This window comes from Sphaerodactylus townsendi, linkage group LG11, assembly GCF_021028975.2.
Source record: "Sphaerodactylus townsendi isolate TG3544 linkage group LG11, MPM_Stown_v2.3, whole genome shotgun sequence".
NCBI classification, from domain to species: Eukaryota; Metazoa; Chordata; class Lepidosauria; order Squamata; family Sphaerodactylidae; genus Sphaerodactylus; species Sphaerodactylus townsendi.
The window spans coordinates 48,523,349-48,538,948 of NC_059435.1; the positions used below are offsets into that span (position 1 = coordinate 48,523,349).

General features: G+C 40.3%; 1 protein-coding gene and 1 long non-coding RNA gene across 2 annotated transcripts in view; one reads left to right on the plus strand and one right to left on the minus strand.

Moving 5' to 3' along the window:
* Nucleotides 1-15,600, minus strand: part of NXPH1 (neurexophilin 1) — a 191,635-nt gene that overhangs the window by 61,358 nt on the left and 114,677 nt on the right. The window lies entirely within an intron of this gene.
* Nucleotides 3,335-10,981, plus strand: LOC125440910. Its single transcript, XR_007245763.1, has 4 exons — nt 3,335-3,479; nt 4,389-4,466; nt 10,084-10,163; nt 10,904-10,981. It is a non-coding gene; the product is annotated as an uncharacterized LOC125440910 (long non-coding RNA).

Sequence of the window (15,600 nt, forward strand, 5' to 3'; positions counted from 1 at the left end):
GTAGCTGAAATGAAAACATTAATTGACTTTCATAATTAAAAATTGCTTCCAGGGTTGTTGGCCAAATACTAACGTGAAGCAGAGAAAGCTACTTAGGGTGGGGGGAGGGGAGGGGTTGAGGAATAAAACCACTTAGGTGTAACTGTGACTCTTGGCAATGCTTTTTAAATCAATGAACATGTAGAATGCTTTTTCTGATTAAATAATTCTATTGCTTCTTTCTTAGGCATAGCTTCTTTTCTATTCCATGGGTTTATAAAAGTTTACAGCAATTTCACATGGCTGCAAAGGGCTCAAAATCTATTTATAAGTAAGTGTGGATTGTAGAAACAAATGAGGGTAAAACAAAAGTAATAATTCTTTTCTACTCACTTATTAACTGCACAGAGGACACAGGAGGAGAGAGGCGCCTGAAGGGAAACTTCCTTCCTCCTGCAGAGATATTCTGAAAGCCTAATTTTCAGCAGAAATATGCCCAGGTGGCCAGCCCTCCTGGGTAGGCAGAGAATCCTCCAACCTCAGCTCCCACATCCCACTACCATTCTGAGATGTGATAGGAGAAAAAAAATTTACAGACCTTTGGGCAAACAGTGTGATGTCGTTTCCAGGGAAAATCCAGAAGTACTATTAGGCCACTCTAGGAATCACTGGTAATTCTATGAGTTTACCATAGGGTTTCCGGTAATTCCTAGACAGGGAATAACTTCACTTCCAGATTTTCCCCAGAAGTGATATCATGCTGCTGTGGACAATTGCCCACCTTATCCTTGTCCCAACCCATCTCTCGCTGCAAGCCAGGCCAAGCCTGGAAATCCTAGATTTACTGAAGGTCAATCCTAACATTTATTGTCACCATCAGAGTTCATCCTTAGAACATAATTTATTTTCCCTTCTACTTAAAAAGCACACAAGGTAGTTTACAACATAAATACAAACATCTACGAATGACACACAATTAACAAAATATCGTTTCAATAGGCCATAAAATTAAATAATAATCAATCATAAAAATACAATAACAAATTATAAAAAGAGTTCATCAAAGTGAATGTAGAGTGCTTTTTCATTCACAGTAACTGAAATCAAACCATGTCAGGGACACAAGGCCAACCTCACTGCATACAATTTCCAAGCAGTCTGGACCCTAGATATTATTAACGGTATATTTTTACTACACATATCATCACAGAAGGCGATGTAAATGCCTCCCCTGCCCCCTGTTTTATTCTCATAAAAACCCTGTGAGCTAAGTTAGCATAAGAGTTAGTGATTGATCCAAAGTCAGACAAGGTGTTTGATGCTAAACAGAGGACTTAAACCCCATCTCCATGGCCTTATTTCAAGCACTGTATCACACAGATTTCATGTCAAACACACATACCAACTGCTCCGTAGCAGTAAGCATACATACTGCTCCTTACTTCTTAAATTCTGGTCTCTCCTCAAATTGTACTTAATTATTTGCTATTCAGTACATTTTTTATTCTGTCTCTCCAGGTATCTTAGCTTGTAACTAAAATAATTAAAATAAAACATTAGAAATACTAATTGAAACCCAGCATTACAAGCCCAGCTCAGCATAAAAACATAAAATCAGAACACTGATATTTAAAATAAGTTTCCAGATTAAAATAGGAGCTCCTTATTTAAAAATCCGTATGAACAGAAAGATTGTGGCCTGGCACCTAACAGAAAGAAATGTAGGCTCCAGGTGAGCCTCAAGCGGAAGGTCCACTACCTAAGTATCCTGAGCCAGATCAAGCAAGGTGAACGGAACAGGTGCCCTGGGCAATGGACAGAGAGGGCGTGGAGGCAGAAGGTGAGGGAGGCTCAATTGCCCAGCAGAGATAGCTTGTTTTTGCAGCACATGCACCTGTTCTTCTGATTAGGCTGCTGCATGAAAGGAGGTGGGGGAGGCTCAACTGCATGAAAGAGATGGCTTGTTCTATAGCACATGTTCTATAGCCCTAATTAGACTGGTAGAAGGTGGTGGGTAGGGGGAGGGATACCTCAGGCCTCATAAGGAAGTCACAGCCATTGGTAAGGCAGAAGTTGTAGCTGTTAGGTGAGACTATGGTAAGGGAAGAGAAGGGGAACTAAAGGTTCCTGATGAAAAGTTCAAAGATGTCAAATTCTATGTGGTGAGAGACAATACCAACCAGTAACCTTCCTTGGCCTCACCAATCTCCCTCCTCCTCCCTGCTGAGGCACCCTCCATTCTTCCACCTGCAGGACCTTCCAATTCCTTATCTTCCATGCAGTGGCGTAGCGCCAAGGGGATGGGAAGTGCACGATGCACCGAGCACGCAACATGGCAGGATTATAGCAGGGGCATTTTGAGTCGTGGCAGGGGGTGTGGACATGGCAGGGACACAGGGCATCCATGTGCCCTGTGTGCAGTTCCCCCTCATTCCAGCCCTGCTTCTGTGCCCCCCTCCATTCAAGAACCATGCATTGACAGTGGCTATGGTAGGCTTTCAGCATGTGAGGTTTCTTGGCAGGAGAGAGCTTAGGATGTGTTGTAAACATAAATGTTTTGGAGGCTAGTGACTGTTAATGGTTTAGAATGCTTGATGCACTTTTCTTTCCCACCACCCTGCCTTGTGCTCTGCTGCAAGCCCTGGGGCAGGCTGTAGTCAAATGGAGTGGAGGGGAAGAGGACAGTCTCTTTCTTGCTCTCCCTCCATCACTTTGAAGCTGGGAGCTGTTATGCTTGGCTTTGCCAAAGGCACAGGTAGACCTGTCCCCCCCCCCTGTGCCCGTCTGATAGGCTTGGTCATCCCCAAAGGGCCTGATTTTACACTTTGAGAAAGGGAGGAACAAGAATGGAGGGCTTATTCATGTCTGTTACTTGCCATCAAGTTGCTCCTGAGGTATGAATCTATGATTTCCAAAAATGTCCTCGTTTCTCACATCATGCCTTCCTTTACTGAGTCAAACTACCTTATGGTGGGTCTTCCTCTTTTCCTACTATTTTCAACATTTTTTAGAACTATTGTCTTTTCCAGTGAGTTTATTCCAGTGACTAAAGTACTGTGGTTTCTATTTGATCATATTAGCTTCCAGCAGCATAATTACCAGATAAAGCTGTTCCTGGGCTGTACTTTATTAGGCTTTGAAGGAGTATGAGGTGTCTTCCCATGTCAAAATTATGTGTGCTTTATATATATATATTTTTAATGTCCAGGAAAAGGTTAAGCTTGAAAAAAACTGTCTCCTTGGGTTGGGTTTTTATGTGTGCAGAGAGGTTGATGCCAAGGGAAATAGTCAAATATTATGTAAATAAAATAATGTAAAAGTGTAATTATTCATTAATACTTCAGAGTGGCTGTGGTGGAACAGGCCTGCTCTGACCTGCAGGCTCTACTCTACCCTACCGTCCTGGAGGCTCCCAACTTCTCCTGGAGGGGCTTGTTTCTCTGTGTTTTGAGCAACTGCTGCTTCTACCTGATCATTGTAGGAACTGCCTATTGAAAAAGGTCAGGACCCCTCAGCTTCCTTCCAAACTTTGCCTCTGTGTTTCCCGCTTCTCCACTCCTGGGGGCCACAAGGACAATTTACTGCCTGATGCACCTCTAGAGGAATAGCCATCGCCAACTGCCACCCTTCCCCTTCTTGGCACTCCCTTTTTAAAGTAGCATTTTCAAGATGGAGGAGGTCTACATGGCACAGAGAACCTCTACCAGCATCCAAAATGTAAAAGTATTTATTAAAAGGAAAATATTTACAAGCATACTTTTAGCACTTCATCTGACTGAGCAAGGGATCCAAAAGAATGGGGCAATAGGATTCCTCTGTGCCTTTTTCTATACATGCCCTATCAGATGTTGGAATATAGGACAGGCTCTTGATCTTAGGATGTTATAGACGTACACTTCATGACGTACACTTGTAATTCCAAACAGATTGCCATATATTTGACCAAACAACAGATAGAATTAACAAGTCTTTTTCTGCTGGGTCCTTCATTCTTCTGGAGACTGGAACCAGTTACAAAATAAGAGAGTCTAAGGCCCCTTCCGCACATGCAGAATAATACACTTTCAATCCACTTTCAATGCATTTTGCAGCTGGATTTTACTGTGCAAAATAGCAAAATCCACTTGCAAACAATTATTCTGCATGTGCAAAAAGGGCTAAGATTCCTCACAAGATTCCTCACTTCTATCAGTGTCTACTTCAGAGCCATTTTCTTCCTCCCTATTATACTGTTAGTCCAGTGAAGAGAATATGCAGTTCAAACATGTTGCAGTAGGAGTTTTCTTAATATTAACAGTGATAAATCTTTCAACATGTGAAATACTCCATCTTTTTGTGTGGCGGTAGGGAGGCTACTATAGAATTGTGGGAGTCAATGGATTTTTAAAAGCTCTCTCTCTTCCTTTCAGCGCACAGTCAGACAGAGAGAGATGGATAAAAAATGTATTACCATATTACCATTCCATCACAGACTGAATTAGAAACTTGTGAGTACTTAATAATATTAGATTACACAATGAATGTGTGAAAGGGTAAAAGGATTGTTTTGTTGTATATATCTTTATTTTATACAGAGCTGTATTAGGTCATCCCTATCTCCCCAGGCAATCAACAGGAACTATTTTTATCTATTAGATGCAAGACAGTGATATGAATATTCAAATACAATCTAATTAATTTTCTGAAAAGCGAATGCCTTTCTGCCAACACATGGATTATCACAAATTTATTCTTGAGAAATATGGAACAAAACAAAAAGCAAACTTTCAAGTTCAGAAACAAAGCCTAAGTTACAATAATATCAAACAGTTTGTAGTCTTGTTAAAAATGTGAAGTAAAAAAGGCTTTGATCTTTTATAAATTATGGATGCCTGTTTCACAATTTTATAAAAAATTATTATAGATATTTAAACTAACATGGTATTATTTAAAACACTGTATTAATTAAAGATATTTACCGTGGGTTTTACAGCCATAACATGGCTTATTCCAAACATACAACTCCAAAAATTAATGGAATTTCTGTCTTCAGGAGGGGAGTGGTGATTTCTAGCTATTGCTCCCTCCCATCATGTACTCATATCCCATCAAGTCACTACCAACTTGTGGCAACACCAGCAAGGTGTTTTCGGTGCAAGAGCCGAGCATTGATGGTTTGCCATTGCCTTCCTCTGCAGAGCCTTCCTTGGTGGTCTCCCATTCAAGTACTAAGCCTGTTTCACTTGCAAGATCCAGTAAGATTAGAATACAAAACCACTTTCCCTCCCCTCCTCCCATTACTGACCCCATTTTGCCCCTATGCAGTCTCTGATGGTCTACAGTTCTCCAGGAGCAAATTTCAGGGGTTCAGAGGACGGCAAAAGAAAGGGAGGACTGAAAAAGAACGTCTGCCATGACTTGTACAAGAGGCCTAGCTAAACTCTAAACATGTATGTTTTGTAATATGTAAGGCAAGCTCCTAGAATGGCCCAGAGGTTTGCTGCTTTTCCTGTGGAATGGAACAGGCTTCCTTCATCCTTCCTCCTGCTGGAAGCCTCTATTGTAGCCAGGTGTGATTTTTTTTTTTACAAAATCACTGATGTCAAAATCAAATAGGGCATGAAAAGCAATATCCTAGACAACTGTTAGGAATCAACCTCAACAGTCTTCAAGCATACCTGGTAAATCAAGATTTTGTTCCAATAATACCTACCTCTCTGTCTAGGAGATCCTTTACACTTACAGATATATCTTTGAAGCATATAGGAAACCCTTACAGTTCTGGTACTGAAGACCTGCTATCAGGTGTAAGCTTGAGATTCATGCCTACCATGACAGCCCAATGTATCTGTCCCCAAATACACATTAGGCAGGTCATATACTTGATTTGATACTTTGTTGTGTTTGGGTAGGAGAAAAATTATGGAGAAAAGTCTCTATCAACTCCATGTAGCAGACAGGTTATCATGTGGAGAATTCTGGCCTTCAGACTTAGTTTACCCCAGAGTCTACAGGAGTTACCACCTTGCAAGCCCCCGTAGAGTTCTAGTTGACCTCCAGAACATCAATTGTCCAAGATGGTTAGTAATATTGATTCCAAATGCACTCTCCCTTAGGCTGTTTTCACACGGCGGCGATAAGTTATGCCGGTGGAGGCTCAGGGACTGCTCGCACGGTAGCGTGCGAGCAGCCCCAAAGATCTGCTGAACCAGAGAGGTGACTCCACATGGAGCCACCTCCGGTTCGGCTCCTCTACTGACCTTCCCGTCCAGCACTGCTCTGGAGGGCTGGAGGGACATGTCCATGCTGCCCTCCGACCTCCAGGGAGGGGACGGGGACCTCCAGTGGAGGGGATAGGGAAAGCGGTTGGTGGGAAGACACCGCTTTTCAAAAACCTCACTCAATGAGCTGTTTTCACCGTCCCTGGGGTGCTGTATTCCGCCCATGTGGAAACAGCCCCTGTGTAGAAATGAAATAACTCCTTGCTATGCTAAAAGGTTTGCTAAAAATTAACCAGGAGAAGCAATGATTAGAGTCCAAACAGGGAGAAACTTGAAGAGACTTGAGGTCCCCCGCCCCCTCCCTGGAGGTTGGAGGGCAGCGTGGACGTGTTGACCTTGTTGACCTTGCCCCATTAAAATCTCAGGGAAGTTGTGACATCCTCTTTGTTAGCAGGCCATATTTCATCTGCTCTGAATAATGCTAAACTGTGAAAAAGAGCAAACCCATCAAAAGATACACTCCCAGAAAGAAAACTGACTACCATGGATCCCATGAGCAAAAGTTTTTCTAGAGTTGTTAGTTTCAAAAATTCTCTGGAGATAACAAAGATAACTTTGAATGTTGCAGCTCTACCAGATTTCTTCCCAAAATGTATCATCCAGATTGTGTTTACTTTGGAGATCATTACAGGTAAAAAGTTGCAACAATGCAGTTTCACTGTCATCTCTACAAAGGCAATTTGGAATGAGGGCCATAATTCAGTATAGACTGTCCTTATCCAAGGAAGCTAATCTTAAACAAAGGAGTTTCAGCAGTGATGTTGACTGAAGAATGAACACAGCCAGGTGTAAAAGAGGTTCTTATGATATTTATAACCCCAAGAACTATTATTTCAATATACCTCTGAAAAGCCTGGTGAATCATAAATATAAGCAAGAAGTAAGTCGCCACCTTAACATATAAGCAAAAGTAATAAAAAGGACTGTAAACCAAAAAAAACACACAAAGAAGATAGGGAATTCACAGCTTCAGCACTTAGAAATATATTAATCCAAGTTGTTAGAACTGATTCAGGGAGAAAAATTGATAGCATCAAATTCATTATTCTATCAGTAGCATGAAAAGGACATGGTTTATTTTCAATCAGATGAAAACAGATACCTATTATGCTGCAGACTACTTGACTACACTATTAAATTAATCTTGTTTTGTTTATTGACACCTGTGTTGGTTTTATGCGTAATTTCTTGCTATTGAGTTTCACTGTTCAGGCATAACATCTAAATCAAAACAAATAAACCGTGTTAAAGCAAAATTGTGATATGGTGATCTGGAAGCCTCCAAGATAGGATCATAGATTTATTAGTTTCAACATATATAATGGTTTTGCCATTTTTGTAGCAGTTTATAGAGCACAAGAAGACAAGTTTTTGGCCTTGAGAACTTACAATATCAAAGAAGAATTTTACATAAACAAGAAAGGGAAGGAAGGGAGGTTTGGGTAGGGATTAGTAAGGGAAGACCTTTTTAGTTACACATACTTAAGGCCAAAATATAGAATATATTTATTCACTAGATGATGCTGGGCTCCCCAAACCCAACTTCTTTTCTTTTCAGACACACAGAAATGCAGAAATGTCAGCTTAAAGATCAGAAGGGCTATTTCTTGACTTGAATTGCTGTTTGGGAGGGAGGGACTCCTGCCTCCTCTCCAGGCAATTTTCAGACACTGAAATGGCTCCCCAGGGGAATTATTTACATAACTTTGGAGCAGCAGGTGGAGTATTTAGAGCACCTGCTGTTCCAAAGCTGTGTACATTTGCAAGCACCTTAGGTACTGAAGAGAAAAGGGCCATTTCTGAGCCAGCCTTCAGTTTTTTTAATAATTGGGTGACTTGGGAAGGAAATGCTTTGGGTGCTGAACAGCATCAACAAAACCTCTGGTTGTTTGTGAAAAACCTTGTGGACAAGTTTAGAGCCTGTTAGCGTAGTCAATATGTAGGATTGGATAAACAAAGCTGGCAAGAACACTGGTTGATTTGGGAGTGAGGGTGGAGTTGTCAAGAATGTTGGTATCACCTGGCTGCCTGAATCACAAGATACCTTAAAAGAGTAAAGCTATGATGGTGCAGATCAGCCAGTCAATAAAACTAATTTAACCCATGTTGCCTCATGTTCATTTAGGTGATGTGCTCTTATAATAAAAGAATAGCGCAATGATCCCTCATTATTAATAGTTTATTTAGGAACAGAATCTGTCTTGGAAATCAGGTTCAGTAAACTGAGACTAAATATGAAAAACAACTTTCATAAACTGGCTACGATCCGTGAAACATGCAAGAGTTTAAATGCTGCTATAGTAAACAACGGCAAGATAGACATCTAGTCAAAAAGCTTTTTGACTGGACTTTCCTAAAATCCCCAAATAATTGGAAGGGGATGTCTACTTTCAGCAAGCCAATCTGAGCCCACAAGGGGAAGGGCAGCCTAGAAATATAAACAAACAAATAAATAAATAAATAAATGTTTGACTGACATTCTGATATAGCAGAGATGATATTTTAAGAAAATATATTAAGTGCTTTACGTTTTGTGTAAGTGTAGCTTTATAAGTAAAAGGGAGTAATGTTTAAATGTAAATGTTTAAGATGTATGAAAGGTTTAAACTTTGCTGTCTAGATTGAAAAGTTACACTTAGGACTTTTTTATGTATAAGAAAGTCTGCCTCGAACTTTTATAACCTTTTCCTTCACTGTAAAAGTCACACAATCTTGAGTGTTTCTGAAACTTAACAGGTGGGTTGTCTTTATAACCACTATAGTTCAATGTGAAAGTTTGCTTTCTTCTATTTTTTTTTTCACATTGCAAATGTCATTTTTCCACAACATACTAACAAATTTTGAAAGAAACATTACCATTAAAACTGAGGGTTGATTTTAATCAATTACGTATAAATAGTATATATCCTATAAATGGCATTAAAATAGCGGGACCGTCTTGCCCCATATGTCCCAACTCGGCCTCTGCGGTCAGCAGAGGCCAACTTACTGGTGATCCCTGGTCCCTCAATGACGCGGCTGGCCTCCACCCGGGCCAGAGCTTTTACAGCTCTGGCCCCTGCCTGGTGGAACGCTCTGTCCCCAGCTATGCGGGCCCTGCAGGATCTAAATGATTTCCGCAGGGCCTGCAAGACAGAGCTGTTCCACCGGGCCTTTGAGGGGTCCGGCCGCTGATGGTTCCCCCCCCCCCCCCCGCTTTCTCCATAACATCTGTGAACCTACCGCCCTTTCTTTCCCATTTCCTTTCAGGGGACTGATTAGAGAGACACCATCGATATATTTGATGTTAGAAAGCTGCTTTTAATGGGGTTGGGTTTTAATATATAGAGCTGTTCCTAATTGATTTTATAGTTGATATTACTGATTTTACTGTCCTCTATTGTCTGCTGTTCGCCGCCCTGAGCCCTTCGGGGGAGGGCGGCTTATAATAATAATAATAATAACAACAACAACAACAACAACAACAACAACAACAACAACAACAACAACAACATGAAGAAATAGTATTAAAAGGTTGTATAAAGAAATAATCAAATACGAGAAAGTTGCCTAAGAAAATCATTGGGACAAAAATGACCTTGCACACCATGCATGGAGGTGAATATTCTTAAGAAGTTCATATTCATGCATTCCAAAAACTCACCTCTAAATTTATCCTGAACAAAAAGAAAAATATGCACTTCTTATTATTACAAGTGTGGGATCTGTGAGGACTTGGAATCCTATTTCTCTACTTCCCCCTCTGCCTCTTGCAGTTTTTCTTTACATTCCCATGGTAATGCCTGCAGCCAGTTCCTATTCCCCTTCCTTCTCTAACTCACCTGTATTTTCTGTTGATTTATAGGTAGCATTTGTTACTCACCTCCTCCCAAAGGAGACCTAAAGCAGATTACATCATTGTCTTCTGTTTATGTGTACAACAGGGTATGTTATGAATGGGGACTCTGAAACCAACTGTTTAATTGTTTTCTTTGATATTTTGAGAAGGTGTAATTAAATGCAAGCCAGGAAGAGTCACATGACAGGATCTATGTTCTGCTAGAGATAGCCCATTAGCATTAAATGTTATATTATTTTATTGTACTGTATTTTGTAAGCCTCCTTGAATATGGCTACAGAAAGGCAAGGTATAAATAATTTTAATCAATAATAAATAAATAAGTAAGTAAGTAAGTAAGTAAGTAAGTAAATAAATAAATAAATAAATAAATAAATAAATAAATAAATAAATAAATACCCTGAGATGAGGGCTAAGTGCTGAGTGACCTTAGTGGGAGAGCTTGAGGGTATCTCCAGTGGTGGGATTCAAATAATTTAGCAACCGGTTCCAATGGTGGGATTCAAATAATTTAACAACTGGTTGTTTACAAGCACCATTTTAACAACCGGTTCTGCCGAAGTGGTGCGAACCTGCTGAATCCCACCACTGGTTATCTGCCATGAGAGGCAGAGGTTTTCACCTAAGCAGTTAGAAGACTTTAAAAAGGTGGGATCTTCCTTTGCACTTTGTTCAAATACTTTGCCCAGATTCTTGGACCTAAAGTTCTGTGCTAAAGGACAGAAGGAAGTGTGTGGGGGAAGGGGGAGGGGTTGCTCCATCTAAGGTAACTGTCTTGTATTATTACTTAATCATACTTATGTTTCTTCGTTCTTTCTTTCCTTAGATCTGTAATTGCAAGGCCCGACCGCTATCTTCCATGTATGCACTGAACTTTAATCTTTAGTAATAAAACTTACATTAATCCGAGGTTGCTTTACTTTCTACCTCCCTGATATAAAATTCAAGAATCTCACTTCCATCAACACTAAACACATTTATATTCTACTTTTCATTTTTCATATAAATAAATATAAAGCTGAGACCCACAAGAAACTTGTGGGGGGAAAGCATCCAATTCCATCGTTTTTGCATTCTCCTCTCTCCCTCACCCCTTTCCCCACCCATTATTCCCCCCCTCTCCCTCCTTCCTTCCCTCCCCCTCTTCTCTTCTTATCTTTAAATCCTTCTCTTTTCCTTTCCTCCAGGATTCTCATTAAAAACCATTCTGCCTCCCCGGCAGTCTCTGCCTCCCCCCTACACTTTTTTCATTCTTCCCCCTATATCAACTTTTCCCGTCCATCTTTTTTTGTTCCTCCCTGTCCAGCTTACCTTTCCTTCCATCTTTTACCTTTTTTTCAGTGTCTTTTTTTTTTTACATTTCATATTTTTCTACAAGCATGGCGCTTTCCACAGACTTATACAAAAATAATCTATTTCTGGCCCCACTGTGGGGACTTTTTGATTCACCCTCCATGGCTTAATTTGGAATTAGATATAATGATTGTTCTCTGTCTGAAAAGGACATTCAGAACGACTATCAGAAAAAGTTCCATAAAATGCACATTGAAGGCATAATAAAGCCAACTGCAAAACAACTCTAAATTCACAATAAAATCAATGACATGAATAACTATGATAAAATTCATTTTTTAGTATTTCAAATAAAGTTATTCATTACACTGAAGATCATACAGCCAATTAAACAATATAGGCAGGTAATACAAGCTATCCTGGAGTATTCCATTTAAGACTATGAGTGAGATATAAAATGTTTGAAAGTACACAAACATACAAAATCCTAAATCTGAGTATGTGTAAAGAAAAATGTCTTACGTGATATGTTTCTTCTAAGTAATCACAAGCATCTTCATGTATATGGAGTAGGTTGCAGGGATTCTGGATCAATGACTTTGGCACACGCACCCAGAGATGAGATCCAGCAGGTTCTCACAGGTTCTCGAGAGTAGGTTACTAACTATTTGTGTGTGCCGAGAGGGGATTACTAATTGGTGATTTTGCCACATGATTTTTGCCTTAATTACACCGCTCCTCCGCTCCTCAGCAGTAGCGCACAGAACTTGAAGCAGTCTAGCAGGAGGTGCACCGGCGTGCGTGGCAGCCTGCGCCTGCGTGCATTTGTTTCCCGCCCAAGGACCGGCGCAGTGGCTGTGTCCTTGCCACAGCCCTGCCCAGAATTCCCCCGCCCCTGGAATGCCCGGCCATGCCCCTGTCGTGCCCCACCCAGCCCCATTGGCGCTACACCACAGTTTGAATCCCACCACCATGGGAACCTGTTACTAAATTTTTTGGATCCCACCACTGCACGCACCCAAACTCCATTGAGGACACAAGACAACTGTATGGGTTCAATTAGTTTAATTTATTTAAATGGTTAATCTATGTAATTGCTTATTCAAATAAGTTATCTGTTCAAGGATTTGTCTGAACTAGGCAGCCAAACATACCTGACTTTAATGGGCAGGTCCATCCTGACTCCAATTTGGCAACCACTTCTGCTGGCTTTATCTTTGCTCACACATGCACTATGTGCTGAGATTTGCCAAGCCTCATCCCCTTCCCCTGATGTGACGTAATACCTTAACTATGTTTGGAATTATACTGTTCTGCTGAAAACACTTCTCCCTGCTGTAAAGCATATGATGGCCTGTTCCACACACAAAACCCCATGATACCAGATGCCTCAAGGTGTTTACTAATTATTTTTACCTATCTTTGAGCAACCTTCTCTATTTCTGAGGTGCCAGTCCTTCGATAGGGGTTGCAAATCCCCTGCATCTTGTTTCATGCTGCTGCTAACAGCAGCAGCAAAAGAAAAGAAATTAAATGACTATCAGACCAATGGTGTGCCATCACTTCCAGGAAAAAAATGAAAGTGATGTCACACCTGCCTAGGAATTTCCAAAGCTCTATGGCAAAACCCTAGGGACATGGAAGTGGCTCTCAGCGATGGCATGATATCACTTCCAGGAAAAATCCAGAAGCGGTCAGTCCTCTCTAGGAATTGTTATAAACTCTGTGGTTTTACCTGGCAACCCTAGCTATCCTGCCAATTTGTAGTTGTAGAATAGAAATCTGCTTTATTTTCACATGTAAAACCTCTGGCACTGATTGGCTGAACTGAACATTCCAAAGACTCAAGAACCCAGGGGTCAGAACATTTTACTGTTCAACTTCTGAGAGTAAAGGAGTAAAGGTCAATTTGTCTGCAATTAAACGCTTCTTCACTCCATTGGAACTGTGTGTCATTTTCAAGTTATCAGGCTGTATCACTAAAGTTTCTTCACGCTGAAAACAATGTTTTTAACCTCGCTGGGAAGATAGGGAACTGAAGAAAGCAGTTTACTATGTGCAGTCCACACACACATTTGAGGCACCATCCACTAGAAGAAAATGTTCAAGACCCCTCCCCCAAATCAACAACCTCCTATATGCAGCTTGATAATCTTCAGTACAATGACACTGATAAACTTAGAAACACCACAAAAATGGAGACAAAAACACATACAAATGGCATGCACTTCACCACAGCTGCATGTGGAAGAGATTAAAGCTGCAATCAGACTAAATGCTGCAAAAGGCACCTGCAATTATTGCTCTATAGAAGATGAAGCCTACATTTATTTTGGGCCCAACTCTACACACAGGCTTTTAGTTTTCAATTCAAATAAGTAACACATTAGAATGTGTATTTTTTAAAAAAAAGAAACCTTCATAAAAATAACTAACAGATTTCTTCAGAAGTCAAAATGATAATAACAGATGCCAAATCAGAAGATGTTTCAATTTTTTTTTTAAAAAAAAGGATATGAATAGAGTTCTTTGCAAGGCTACAGAGAGGCTCTATCAGAAGAATAGGAGACAGGACATGAATAAACATGGACAGTCAAGGCGTTACGCTATGGTATTATGAACTTATTTTTGCATTTGCAAACTGTCCTAGGACTTCTGAATGACTGGCAAGATTTTAACATTAGCTATAAAATAATTAAAAGCAACTACTGAACACCTTATGCAGTTCTTCTTCCCATTTCAGTTCATAGAAGAAGGGAGCCCAAAGTAGGCAACGCCTTTTAAAGCATACTTATATCCCTCCAAGCTAACAAAACAATTCTCAAGGCAGATCACATCTCTTGCAGAGCACAATTAAATCAATAAAGTTCTACACAACAAATTAAATAGCAAAACGCTGCAACAAAATGTCAGTACTGTATATTGAAGACGAAAGCTAGAAAGAAAGAAAGAAAGAAAGAAAGAAAGAAAGAAAGAAAGAAAGAAAGAAAGAAAGAAAGAAAGAAAGAAAGAAAGAAAGAAAGAAAGAAAGAAAGAAAGAAAGAAAGAAAGAAAGAAAGAAAGAAAGAAAGAAAGAAAGAAAGACGGTCAAGAGCTGCAAAACAGTTATCATCATCTGCCTGAGGAAACCACTGCATTTTCACCGGGCAACCAAAAGCTCAAAAGAGGATGGGAGAAAAATAGGTGCATGGAGAGAATTCCACAAGAGAAGTGCCACTGAAGAAAAGCCCTGTCTAACCTCAGAAGATGGAGACACACATAGACAGGCCTCTGACAATGATTTCACAGTCAGGCAGTTATTCCAAAGCAGATGGTCCTTAGTCCCAGAATCTCTCTCAGGGGTAATAGATAGGGTTGACAATTAGCCTGGAGAAAAAGCAATTGGCTTACTTCTATATCTTCAATAGCTACTCAATAGATATACAGAAATTAGCATGTAAACCTCTTAGTAGCATGGAGCTAATCATCATTACCTGTCAACTTCTGCAGATCAAACTAGTAAAAGGACAAGATATGTTGGCGAATCTGGTGATGGAAAAATATTTTTGGCTACTTAGACTTTAATTAACCGATTGGTAGCAAGAGCTAGCCTCTGCAGCTGTATCTCTCTGGCAACATTCTGAATGGTTCCAGCAAGTTCCAGGAGAACTGAACATACAAGATCCAGCTAACTGTTAAAATGAGCTTTATTGCAGCTTGGTTGCTGTTTTGATGATATTGGTCACCTTGATACTGCATTGGGAAATAAAGCTGAGGTATAAATGGAATGCTTGCTGTAAGAATCGGGCTGTAGTGGGTAAAGCCTTGCAACCTCAAAACAATGACGTGCAGCACATCTGCACAACTTGTGATTGCCCAAGCTGAACACAGCACAGCTTCCCAATAAAAACTTTTTAAAAATCTCAGGTTTTGTGGCCTGTCTGAGACGGCAAATATTTCATAGCAGCTAGTAGACCACAATAAATTGTCAATTGACTGTGTCTGGTTTGGTATATTGTGGCAGCAGCCTGGATATGTAGGCCATAACAAGGAGTATATTTTTATTAGATAGTAGATATTAACAAAGAAATTGGTCCTTTGCAGCACTGCTAAGTCAAAGAGAAAAACTAGCTCATTCCCAGAGGCTTATCTAGGGAAAATGTAGCTTGGTGCAAAATCTGAATTTTCGGGGGGGGGGGGGCTTCATTTGGGCGACTGCCCTCCATCACCACGACCTTGTCTTGAAGTATG